General features: G+C 34.1%; 1 pseudogene; it reads right to left on the bottom strand.

Moving 5' to 3' along the window:
* Positions 1–6455: 6455 nt before the first annotated feature.
* On the bottom strand, positions 6456–7989 carry LOC108320701 (BAG family molecular chaperone regulator 3-like; annotated as a pseudogene).
* Positions 7990–8518: the final 529 nt, after the last annotated feature.

Genomic DNA, 8518 nt, shown 5'->3' with positions numbered 1-8518 from the left:
AGTTTCTTGATTTTTTAGGTTCCATTTTCATCATTTGTCTTGTAGTTTTCATTCATTCTTTGGCTTCTACCATGTGCTGTCTTGATTTGGCTTCTTTGCATTGAGGGTGGATTGTACATCTTTCCATTTGCTTTGGACTTGAGTTGGTGCTCTCAAAGTGGACTTGTGAGACATTACTATTTTGAAAGAAGAGTGCATGTGAGTGGAGTGATCTTGCTTTGTTTTGCCATCAACACCGTGAGTTTTGAGCCTAATTTTTTGGTGCTGCTGTGAGTGAACCTTGGCTGCTGTTTACTTCAGTTTTGCTGCTGTATTTGGACTGTTTTCTAACCTGTTTTTTGTGTAAGTATTGCTGCTGTTTGCCTTTAGAAAACCATGTCTGCAGGTTCAAGACACTCTTCTTCCATTGGAAGTAGTCATCACGGAAGTGCTTCTAGCAAATTTGATTTGATGAAGGCTTTTCAACAAATGCAACATCGACTTGACTCCATTAGTAAACGGTTGGACAAGGACGCGAAAGCAAAACGGGAGCAACCTCATGGTCATGATCATGGTTTCTACAAGAAGAAGCAAGAAGCTAGAACTGTAAATGTATACCTTCCTTCACCAAAGAAGCATCAAGAAGATAAAGCTATGGACCAAGGCCTTACACTACCAAAGTTGAATTTGCCTACTTTCAAAGGAGAAGCCGAGCCGTTTATTTTTCTAGATTGGATAGCTAAAGTAGACCAAATTTTTGATTTGTATAGTGTAAATGGACCTTTGCGTGTAAAGTTAGCTTGTTTAGCTTTAGAGGGATACGCCAAACAATGGCTAAATAGGAGATACTTAACCATGGCCTCACCCGCGAGTACATGGGAACATTGTAGGGACATTTTGTACCAACATTTCGTACCTCCATACTACCATAGGGACCTCTTGATTAAGCTCCAACAGCTTACTCAAGGTAGACGAAGTGTGGAGGAGTATGCTCGTGAGCTCGAAGTGCTCCTACATCATACTAACCTTAAAGAAAATGATCATGCAAAAATAGTTAGATTTATTAGTGGACTTAATAGTAACATCCAAGATATAATTGAATTCCATGATGATGAGACTTTAGATGTAGTGGTTCATAGAACCATGAAAGTAGAAAAGAAACTCTTGAAAAAAGAAGCTTGTCACAACAAATTTTCCAAATCTTCAAGAGATATTTTCTACAAATCCTCATCATCAAAGGATAAAACCAAGGATGTTTCTAAGGAGCCCACTAACAAATCGTTTCCTCATTCTTCTTCTAACCATTCCTCTTCCCCACCTAAATCTCCTTCTAGACCAAGTCACATTAAATGTTTTAAATGTTTAGGACATGGTCATATAGCCTCTGCCTGCCCCACCAAAAAGGCAACATGCATTGAGGGTGAAGTAATTATGACTAATGAGTCTACCTCTTCCTTAACTTCACCAACCTATAGCTCTTCTTCCTCATCAAGTGATGCCAAAGAGAAGGTCATGCTTACTTGTTTAAATGAAGAAAGAAAAGAAAGAGAGGAGAGAGTAAAAGAAGAGACTGAGAGAAAAGAAAGAGAGGAGAGAGAAAAGAAAGAAAAAGAAGAACTTGTGAGAGAAATGGAGAAGGACAAAGTCTTAGTTAAAAAGGAAGTGTTACTGAAGGCACCATCCACTCCCATCATTCAAATAGATCTACACCATGACAGGGGAGTTTTTCAATCCTTCTACTTTTCTCCTTTTACTAAGTTTTCTTTCTTTGTTCCAAAAATATTTTGCACAACTTTTTCACCTCCCTCTTTCCTTCTTTCCAACTATTCCATAAACATTTGTGAAACATATCATGAGTTAGTGTTACCCCTTTGGTTCCATTCAACTCAAGACAAAAATAATTTTTTCTCTAAAAATGGTCTCCTAGTTTTCACCACTAAATGCAATAAAAATATCAGGAGACTTTCTTTTACTATTACTTGTTTATATACATTGATTAGTCAACATAAATTCATTCACAAAATGTTTAATGATTTTTGCAGGTTGACATTTGATCCAGGAGGAGTTGCTTTGGTTTATACACGAAATAAGTCACTAATCTCTCTTTGTTGCAGGTTTTTCAAGATTCGAGGTCGAATCCTCTCCAACCTGGGGGGGATGATATGATCATACATGGGGCAACAATGAAGAGCTTTCAAAGTGACAACAAGCATAAGAAAGAGTAGAATAGGTTTCCTTTGGGCGTGTATTTGCCTTTTGATTTCTTTCTCTTAGTTCTTGTGAATAATTGCTTATAAACTCTTCTTTCTCTTTAAGAGCAAGCAATGTGGGACTATCCATGGCTTGATCTTAAAAAGAAGAGAAGAGAAAGTGAGCATTCTAGGCGTGTAGGAGTTAGTAGCATAGCTAGTTTTCATATTTTGAACTATAGGAGAACTAGTTGCCTTATAAACCCTTTGGAGTGGAGAGAATTGAGCAATGTGGGACTCAAAAGTCCCTAGAAGACCTGCAGCAGCTGCTGGACGGACTACACCCTCAAAAGTCCCACATCTCCTAGATCTTGCATCTTAGCTCACTCTAAAGGTTATATAAGAAGGCTTAGGGGTCTCCTTTTTGTACACCTTACCTTGATTCAATGAATTTGAGTTGATTTGCACCTTTGCAATCCTCTTTGAGATAGAATTCTGTCTCTAAAGTCCCAAATTTGGGCAGACCTTATCTTGTTCAAGCAAGTGGCGGTCCTCCTCTTGATGCTTATCTTGGAAGCTTGTTCAAGTGGCGCATCTTCAATTCCTAAGTTTCCTTTTCCTTAATCTCTTCCATTTTTAATTTCTTTCCCATTCTCTTAAATGTCATTTAGTATATTCTCTCTAGGTATGCACTTCCCCATCAAATGTAGATCAATGAAAATAATGATGAAAGAGACAACCATATCATATTTGTAAGTTAAAATGGAATTAGAGATGTAGGAAGTATGAAAATTGAGGTGGGTGGGTGCACCATTCATGGGTCATGATAAAAAGAAATTCCTTAGAACATTTAGAAAAGTTGGTTTTCAGTTTTCAACTATCAGAAACAGTTTGTTGGTGGATATAACTTCCTAAAACAGAAACACTTTCTTCCACATTTAGGTGACTGCATCAAATCAGAACATCTGAACCAAGCAGGGAAAATGAAACTTAGTTTTAGTTCAACAAAATGTGTTTTTTTCCCTTAATCTTTTTTGTTTTCATTGATAAATAGAAAAGGGTAACTTCATTTTCTCTGTGATTCAAAGTACATAGAAAAGGGTAACTTAGTTTTAGTTCAACAAAGTATATTTTCTTGTAATATATATGAGATAGAATTTAACACATGTAATCTAGTTTCTTAGGGGATAAGGAAGTTGTGTTCAGGTTTGGTAGGTGATGTCAATGTAAGGTTGATCCAAAATTGCAGTGCTGAATTATTCTCTCCTAAAAACGAAAGAATGAGTGTAGAGTTGTGAGTTGATGTACTGGCATGGATCTTTGAGAGCAAGCTTCACGATTTAAGCATCACAATCTACATTGACCTGATTTTGGGATTTCTTAATTAATTGGTTGGAATGAAAAGTTAATTTGCTATCCATTTGGTTGTTAATTAATTATGTGAAGACACACTTGATTTATATTTAAGCACACAAGTAATTGATTAAGTGTCTATAATTGATGATAATTAATGTGACTAGTTGAACTTAATCAATAATGCTTGCTTGCAGTGGATAATTTTATTCAAGTCAAGTAGTGTATTTGTTCCTCTCAACTACACATAGGTCTATCATAGAACCGTGGCCAACGGGTTCAAATATATAAGATTAGAGAGGGGGAAAAATAATATTTTTTTTCATATACTTAGTAATAATTTTTTTCAAGAAAGAAGTTCTCTCTTTAAGCTTTCCATTTGTCTTCCACTTGCTAGAAAATTTGGTATTACGGTCAAGTGGTGGCACAACCAAAATCAGTCTCACTATGTAAAACCTTCATATGTTTGAAGATATTTCTTGGAACCATCATTGTAGATTAAGGTATTTTTTCTTAAATTTTGTCTCCATATGTGCACTTTATGAATGCGATTTATAGCATTCAATATATACTACCATTTTATATATTGGAAGGAGAGAAAACAAAGCATGAGTCCCTCATACAAAAGGTTAAATCATCACTATCTCTTAAACCAGAAACAAATCAAAGCAACCACTGCAAAAACAAGCACACTAAAAACATAACTTATAAAACTGTAAAGATAACATGTATCATTCCAAGTGCTTCACTCTTATCCTTCAGGCTTCATCTGTGAATTCCTTCACATCTTTATACAAATATCTAAGTAGTCTTTGCATTCTCTTTAGGTCTATATAACCAAACTTCTCTTCATATGTAAAAAAATAGTAGGTAAAAACGGTGAACAGTCAATGATCTACCTTTCTTCATGAAAGTTGAGACTATTTCATATACTGTATCATGTTGCCACGTCTATATATATATATATATATATATATATATATATATATATATATATATATATATAGATGTGAATACATGACAACAATATCATACTTTTCACAGTATAGTATAAGTTGATCAACCAAATTATATGAATGATTTATATGAATTATGAAGTTTTTATGAAGAGAATGTAATGTTTTTGTGGAAGGAAGAGATATTAGGTTGAAGTGTGATGGTGCATTGTTCCTCACTGAAAATTTAGGCCATATACAGTGCATCAGATTGATAGCCCTTGCCTAATAAGAATATTCATATATACGAAGAATGTTAGAGATCCCATTATGGATTAAATTAGTACAAACTTCATAAAAGTTATTTCATAAAAGATTACAAAATGCAGGAAGTTGAGCAATTAAGATTAGTCCAGAAAAATGTTTATACATATTCTATGCACTCAAGTAGAGAACATAACATGCACAAGGGTAGTAAGAATTGTATGTCATTTTAGGAAGAGGTTTTGTTCTATTAGTTAAGCAACCAATGGTGTTTTCGTTGGTTGAAAAGTTATGGAGGGATATATATATATATATATATATATATATATATATATATATATATATATATATATATATATATATATATATATATATATATATATATATTGAAAGGCAACTAGTCTACAGGACTTTGTTTTCTTATTTGGATTTAGTGAAAGTAGACATATGTATTCATAAGTAAAAATCTATGCAACCAGAGGAAGAGAAGTGATAACAACTTGTCTGGTTTCATTGCTTTGGCAGAGATTAGTTGATGCTTTCTTCATTGTGAAATAAAGAATGTGACAATCCTTAGTGAAGTGGAGAGTTGGAGCAGAGGAAGAAGAGCTTCAGTTACTCTCCCTACACCAAAAAAATTTGTTTCAACACATTCTTTGGCTAACTGATAATTGATTCTCATTTTTAATTCTCATTACTTATTTGAATTGTATGGTTGTAGAGCTTATGTGGTTTTTAATTACTTAAAAGTGTTTATTAGAAATGAAGTTTGATATTGATTGAATGGTTTAAAAGTGTTGTTGAAGTTAACCCAACACCTCACTCTCTTGGTACTTGTTCTAGTGCATTGATTTGGTCTGGAAAGTGATGCCTATCAGCAGCAATAAGACTTGTAGGTGATTTGCTCTTGCAGCTGGTGGTGGAGCATAGTGAGTTGTTCAGTTTGCCTAAATTTTCACAATCATTCTGCACTTTTTTCAAACAGGCCTTGGAGCCTCAACCAGGTACTTACTTGCTCAATTCATCTTTCATGCATTCATTTCGTCTTTCTCAGTATGGTTTTCAGTTACTTGTTTAGTGATTTTTTTTGTGCTTAGCTTTTAAGAAAAGTGTATCCCTAATTAACTTCAATTTACATCAATACATTGTTTATGTTTTATGCATATTTGATGATTTGACAGCTTTTGTGTGGTTAAAGTGTGAGGGAAACGTGGAAGACTGCGAAAGCTTCCTTCGACCACACAACATCTTAACTAGAAGTGGAAAACACTTTGGGGTCAGTCCAAAATACGTAAGAATTAGCATGTTGGATACTGATGAAAATTTTAGCCACTTTCTTGAGAGACTTTCTTTCACAAAGTCGTGATTGCTGAAATTTGCTTCTGGGTAATGTTTGTATGATATTTAGAAGTGTTAGTTTTTTGTATGATGGAAAGTGAAACACAGAAATGCAATTTTGCTCCTTCTCTTTTTGCTGCATATTTCATTCATGTCATGGCTATTTCTCTATTTAATAATAATACTACCTCAATAATCTAATTCTTTTAATACAAATAATTGATACAATTTTGGACAAAATGATGATGTACAAGACACAAATTATAGTGTTGGAAATCCCTTGTAAGAACAAATTATAGTGTATGAGTGTGATTGAAGTCTCACATTACTGAACTTAGGATTGATTTACCGTTAATCTTACTACTTGATGTAGAAGGATAAAAGTCCCCTGAACTATTTATGGTACTACACACATTCTCAATGGTGCATCATGTCCATTGCTACCAAGCAATGAATTCTTAATCTTCAACTAATCCAGAGTTTCAACATACTTTTGAACTCTTCTTAACTTCAAAATTAATTTTTCACTAACATTAGAACTACAATTGCTTAAACAAATGTAATTTGAGATACAGTGATAAACATAATTCAGTAAAATGCATCTCAGTATTTGGCATGACCTGAATTTTCCTCTTTAATTTCACATCCCCTTCAACCATTATACCATCTACTTTAAGCAATTGATTTAGCAATAACTCAATCAGATTAAGCACATCTGTTTGTGCAAATCTTCCACCTTTGTTGATAATTCACTCAAATGTTGATACCTAACCAAATCCAATCACTGATCATTAGCAACCACAACACTATTTTTTCCCTGCAAGCCTCTCTACTTCCAAGCTGATTTCTAAGACTGATTTTGCAGCTTTCTCCATCTTAGCATTGTTCCTTCTCTCTAACAACCTCTTGTCTTGACTAATAGGGTCTTCAACTAGCACTATGTTGGATTTATCGTTCACCCCAAACATGTGAACAAAGGCCTTTGAATCCCTTTCCAGCTATTATTTTGTTTTCCCAAATTCAATTCTAGATTATTAAAATAATGGAATGAAATTTAATGAACAAACCTAACTACAAAAACAATTTAGAACTCAATATTTGGCTATCGGAGTTGCCAATTTCATCATTTTTCCTTGCTGGACAGCCCCTATGAATTGATAAATTGTGCTCCTTCTCCACTTTCTAAGATGCCACCTTAGTTGGAAAATGTTTCTAAAACTGGACTGCACCTCAAAGTCTTTAGAACACCACTATTTCACACATTAATTAGCACCAAAGTAGATCAAAAAGTGGACCAGAAATGTACAATGACAGCACCAAATTCTGACTTGAATTGGTCACTTTTAAAATGCCTACAAGCTTAAAACTATTAGAAATAGGTGTACAATATAAGTAGGCACTCAAATGGATTCTAAGAAAGGTTCTTCAACAGATGAAGAAAGCAAGAAAAACTTAAACATGTTTTGCTCCAACCAAAATGGAATTTCATACCAACTTCATCATAACAGCACTTAAATTTTGTCAACTCTACACCAAAAAATTGATCCAACATTGGTGGTTCTAAAAGTGAATTCGTGCATAAGTGATTCTGACTCTTTGATAATACTTTCAACAACTTGAATTCATGAATTTAAACTTGTTTGAACTGTAATTGGGTTCAAAACGAAACTGTATAGCAGATTCACCCTTTTAGTTCCCAATTTCACTAAAAGATGAGGTTTGAATATGCAAATTGCACATACATGAATCTGGCTTCATTTTGAATGTTGTAACAAGTTTAATACAACAATTACGACTTGTTTAAACTGCCAAATAGCACAAAATCCCTGATGCACGAAAATAGACACCCAATACAACTTTTTCTTCTTCAAAATGACTACTAAAAATGCACTAGAATGGTTAGAATTTGCAAACTGCCTAAATATATCCATGGTTAGAATGTAGTATATATCCATGCTTTTATAGATATTTGATTGCCTAAATTATGTTGATGTCTATATGGTATGTTCATTTACCTTGTATTTCATTTATTAGGCTATAACTTGATTAAGTGAAGTAGTCATTTAAATACCTATGGTACTACACACATTCTCAAAGCAATGAGAAGGGTAAAAATACACTAAACACTTAGAACCTACAAAACATTCTGAAGTACTCTAGAGAAGAGAACTTCAGTAGTAATAAGTTGTCTCCTCCAACTTTAATACACAACCCCCCCTTAGTATGTCTAAGGCATTTCAATACTGAGGACTTCTCTTTGCATGCCCTTATTGAATGCCTATGACCATAGTGTTCAAATTGCCTTCCATGTTCGACTTGAGTAGTAATAGGTTTATTACTTATGTCACATGGAGTGTTGCTGTTTTGGCTAAGTTTTTATTTGTTTGGCTTGTCACAGAACATGGTCCATTTTCCCAACCATCGTGGATGGATGTACGACCGTTGTTATAGTGGAAGGAG

The sequence above is a fragment of the Vigna angularis genome, chromosome 10 (assembly GCF_016808095.1).
Source record: "Vigna angularis cultivar LongXiaoDou No.4 chromosome 10, ASM1680809v1, whole genome shotgun sequence".
NCBI lineage: Eukaryota > Viridiplantae > Streptophyta > Magnoliopsida > Fabales > Fabaceae > Vigna > Vigna angularis.
This window is presented reverse-complemented; position numbering and strand designations above follow the sequence as displayed.